We start from the raw sequence: 5,356 nt of genomic DNA, 5'->3' as shown, positions 1-5,356 counted from the left end.
TACAGTGAAAAGTCCGTGAGATACGGGAGAGTAAAAGAAAAGGCTTCAAAATCATAGGATCATAGAATTTACAGTGCAGAAGGAGGCCATTCGGCCCATCGAGTCTGCACCGGCTCTTGGAAAGAGCATCCTATTTAGGCCCAAAATGCCACCCTAATCCCCGTAACCCAGTAAACCCACCAAACCTTTTTGGGCACTAAGGGCAATTTAGCATGGCAAATACACCTAATCTGCACATCTTTGGACTATGGGTGGAAACCGGAGCACCCAGAGGAATCCCACGCAGACACGGGGAGAATGTGCAGATTCTGCACAGACAGTGACCCAAGCCGGGAATCCGATCTGGGACCCTGGAGCTGAGGCAACACTGCTAACCATTGTGCTATCATGCCAGAAGTTCTGGAAAAGGCTACAAAATAAATGTAATTTCAACAAAGGTTTCAAAAGTAATTTTCATGGATGCTTCAAGAACCTCAGAAGGCTATAATTCTTCTACGAATCAGTTATACGTATTACATGCTTAAAGAAATTCTTATCTATGGTTTAGCCCCTTATTTACTTTCATTGTTTCTAATTCTCTGCTGAGACCACCCTTGATCCTTTCAGGGAAGAGTCAGTCAATTAACAGGTGATTGGTTGATTAGACATTAATCAATTACCCCAAATTAATTATCCTTCCTTTGACATTGCATGCTTCTCATGCATTCTGTCCCACAATCAAACTCCTTATATCAAGTCTAGTCTCTGCTTACACCATTGTTACAAGTTGTTGCAAATTTGTTGAATGTACCCAAGTATCCCTTCTCTGGACATGGTAGTACAGAACATCGTTTTGCAACATTTGTCAGCATCTATAGACAGTCATGGTCAGGGTTCAATAGTTTAGTCAATTTTTTATAACTCAATCATATTTCTGAAGACTCAGTAATTTTTCAAGAATCATTTTAGTTTCCAGTATATTTTAGCTGATTCTCTTAAAGGACCGCCGAAAAATTGTTGAATCCAATACAGCGTAAAGCTACCTCACTAATGTCCCCACCAATCACTCCCAAGACAGGTACAGCACGGGGTTAGATACAGAGTAAAGCTACCTCACTAATGTCCCCACCAATCACTCCCAAGACAGGTACAGCACGGGGTTAGATACAGAGTAAAGCTTCCTCTACACTGACCCATCAAACACTCCCAGGACAGGTACAGCATGGGGTTAGATACAGAGTAAAACTCCCTCTACACTGTCCCCATTAATCACTCTCAGGACAGGTACAGCACGGGGTTAGATACAGAGTAAAACTCCCTCTACACTGTCCCCATCAAACTCACCCAGGACAGGTACAGCACGGGGTTAGATACAGAGTAAAGCTCCCGCTACACTGTCCCCATCAAACACTCCCAAGAAAGGTACAGCACGTGGTTAGATACAGAGTAAAGCTCCCTCTACACAGCCCCATCAAACACTCCCACCGATAGGTATAGCACGGGGTTAGAACCAGAGTGAAGAGCACTATACACTGTCCCCATCAAACACTCCCAAGACAAGTACAGCACGAGGTTAGATACATAGTAAAGCTCCCTCTACACTGTCCTCATCAAACACTCCCAGGACAGGTACAGCACGAGGTTAGATACATAGTAAAGCTCCCTCTACACTGTCCTCATCAAACTCTCCCAGGTCAGGTAAGCACAGTGTTAGATGTAGAGTAAACTCCCTCTCCACTGTTCCCATCAAACACTCCAATGGCAGGTACAGCAAGGGGTTAGACTAAAGCTCCCGCTACACTGTCCCCTCAAGCACTACCAAGACAGGTATAGCATGTGGCTAGATACAGAGTAAAGCTCCCTCTACACTGTCCCCACAAACAATTCCTGGACAGGTACAGCATGGGTTAGATACAGGTAAAGCTTCCACTGCACTGTTCCCATCAAGCACTCCCAAGACAGGTACAGCAACAGGTTAGATACAGAGTGTGGTGATGTGTCTGTGATATGCCTGTGCACAGTTCTGCATATAGTTAGTCATGCGACGTTCTACCAGATGGTGGCGAAAGCGATCCATTGCGTGACTCAACATATCTGCCCATTGGCAGGAAGATGTACAAGCTGGCAGTCGCACTTAGAGTAGCTCCAGGAGAATTCACTGAATTCATTTAGTAGCAATCGTCTGTATAGTAATTCCTTAGTTACCTTTTCCATGTGTTTATTAATAAATCATCTATGTAGTTAATCAACTATATGTTCTGTGTACATCATTACAATGGTTACATCACACAACACAACATGATACCAGGAGTGCAGAACACTTAAAGATAACAACGGAGAAGACGGAGCGAAATGGGCTGAAGAACGAAATGGGAAGATTCTTCCGCTGACCTGGTGAACTACAGCATCTGTGACTCAATGCAACAAATGACTGTGAAGTTAGAGATGGAAGGTTTGAAGGCACCCCACCAGTTTCAAGTCCCAGTTAGCATAAATGAAAATTGGTGTGTGCGTTCAAGCTGCAATTTAGACTATTTTGCAGCCCTTGGCCTGCAGGCACAGCCTGATGATAGGAGTATTGCGTTGCTGTTCAAGGTAGCAAGTCCTCAAGCAAGAGAAATATACAATACATTCGCCTTCGTCAGCAAAGAGGAAAGCAAAAGCTACGATGAGGTGATAAAATACTTCTTTCAGCATTGCTCGCCGAAGAAAAACAAAACATTTGAACGTTCTACATTTCGTACGCGTACCCAAACAAAAAACAAAACATTTGAACATTATATATTTCGTACGCGTACCCAAAAAGCAGGCAAATATATTGATGATCTGTGCCAGCGATGTGGCAATCGACTTTGGCCACAACAATGTCCAGCATTTGGGAAAGTATGTTCCAAGTGTGGCCGTACAAATCATTTTGCGGAGCAATGTTTTTTGCGTCCTACAGTGGACCAAACAGGTCAATTGATGAGATGTCCCTTGAAGAACATTTTTTAATTGATCTGATTTCAACCAAGGACATGATGAGTCCCACTATTAAAATTGAAGAAGACTTGCTGACCAGTTGTGACAATAGTGATGATGAAGCTGATACCATCGAAGGCAGATGGACAATTCCAGTGATGCTGAATGAAACATTGCTAAAATGCAAGCTCGACACAGGAGCGAGGGCCAACCTCCTCAGTCTGTCCGATTTGCATGGACTGCGGGTTAAACCGAAAGTTGGCAATCAAACAAGGCTGTTGAAAGACTACAGTGGGAATGAGATTGAGATGCTGGGTGTATGTGAACTCAAAGCATGGGGACACAACAGGTGTCACATCATACCATTTTCCATTGTGGACATGAAACGCAAGTCCATCATAGGAGCAGACATGTGTGAGGCCCTGAACCTAGTTAAGTGGCTGTACATTCCAGGCAGTGCTGCGATGGAGGATCATTGCGACTGCAATGAGATATAATGGCGATATCTGATGAGATACAAGAGAAAGTTAAAGTGGAGGAAGATAAAGCCAGATTAAGAAATGGACGAGCCAAAAGGAATTCCAGAATTCTGGTTAACAGTCTTCAAGAAGGTGTATATACTCAGTGGTATGATACAGGAGCATTATGGGCCTATCTTAAAGCATCTACAAGATATAAATGTAAAATGTTCAGAGCCTGGACAGCCAATGAGCTTCACTCTGGATTTAAGTTTGAGCCAAATGAGTATTTTGCAAATGAGGTAATTACAAAAGTTTACCAGCTGGAATCGCAGCCTGACGAGTTCAAATTTTTATTCTTTGATGAACCAGAAATCACGGGATGCACAGGATGCCAGATCAACTGGAAGAAAGGTAAAAATGTCACATTGAAAACCATTAAAACAAAGCAGAAGCATAACGGTCAGAGTACTCGTAAAACAGTTCTGAAAACTGTACCAAATTCCTCTCTCTTCAATTTCTCAGTCCTCCTGAAATTCCACAGCATGGAATGTGAAATAAAAGTTTGCAGCAAGACTCGCTGCTGACTTTGACATTGTTCACCTCCTGCGCGGACACATAATTCCATGTGCAATGTCATATTTTACAGGAGAAGGCTTTGCAGATGATACCGACTCCGATGATGAGAACTACGATGATATCTACGAAGGCCATGAATACGATGAGGAAAGTAGAGGCTCAGGTGGTGAGCTAGATGTGGACGACTGTGAAATGCTATTCGGGTGATTTGGCGGGAGTGACGAGGTGATCGCAAGAGACGCCCAGTCTGCGCAGCACAACGATAAGTGTGAAAGCTATAAGATGGTGTATGCAGAGGTTGAAAGCGAGATTGCAGTGGCAGACACTTCAGATGACAGCAACTCAACTGCAAACAGGCGGGTAACTGAAGAAATAATCTCCATTCTGGAGAAACTGGCTCCGGAGGCATTCGGTGAATCATCTCATGCCCACAAAATGGTTCCTGCAGCGGACTCCCCAATGCTCAAGGTCACGCCGAGAGATGTGCAAAAGACCAGATGGATACACCTGCGTGCAGTTCCACGACAGACACAACATATATCATCCTATCAGATGAGGATGAGCCACTAATCGACTTTTCAGCAAAAGACGACCCATGCATCGTCATATCAAGTGAAGATGAGCCACCAAGTGAGGCTCAAACACAAAATGAAGGAGCAGCGCCCAATGTTGGGGACATTGATCCAGCCAAGACACCAGAGGGTGAAGCTTTGCAGACTGCTCCTGAAGTTGCAGACTTGACTACGACTGCGCAGCCATCCAAAAGTGTGCCGACACTGGACGTTTCACCAGGTGATGGGCATGCAGCTCAGCATGCGGATACAACCATGGATCAACCAAAGCTCATCGATCGAGCTAAGGCTCCGGCAAGAGCTAGGGTCAGCCTGCACAGCAGACAATCTACAAGCAAATAGTCCCATGGGCGCAGTCCAGCGGCATGACGGGTGCCACCAAAGCAAAAGGAAAAAGAAGCGTGATCAAAAGATCCCTCCCATGGAAAGGAAGAAGAAAAGAATTAAAGTGACGGGTATGTGGGTCACACCCACAGTATTGAAGAGGAAGGCATCGGCAACGTGGCCGACAGGTCAGAAAGTATCCGACAACACAGCATGTAGAAAATTTAAAAAGCTGCTCACACAAGGAAGACCAGCAAGAAAACCGGCCTTGCAGAAGTATCGCGTCAAAAGGCCAAGCAAGCCGATAATACACAGAAGACCTGCCAGAAAATCGGTTTTCTGGAAGCTAAAACGACATAGACCAGCTGCTAAAAGTTCAGAACACCAACGAGGCGATAGCGTCGTGAATGTTCAATAAGCTGTGCATGTTCATCAGGCACATCGTGTTGTATGAAGCACAGGTGCATCTGCATATATGGTATG

At 44.6% G+C, this 5,356-nt stretch overlaps 1 pseudogene; it reads left to right on the top strand.

Moving 5' to 3' along the window:
- Positions 1–3,436: 3,436 nt before the first annotated feature.
- On the top strand, positions 3,437–4,184 carry LOC140392261 (nucleosome assembly protein 1-like 1 pseudogene; annotated as a pseudogene).
- The last annotated feature ends 1,172 nt before the right edge of the window (positions 4,185–5,356 follow it).

Source organism: Scyliorhinus torazame, chromosome 16, assembly GCF_047496885.1.
Source record: "Scyliorhinus torazame isolate Kashiwa2021f chromosome 16, sScyTor2.1, whole genome shotgun sequence".
Lineage (NCBI taxonomy): Eukaryota > Metazoa > Chordata > Chondrichthyes > Carcharhiniformes > Scyliorhinidae > Scyliorhinus > Scyliorhinus torazame.
Note: the sequence above shows the minus strand (reverse complement) of the source record. Positions and strands in the feature narration are given on the sequence as shown.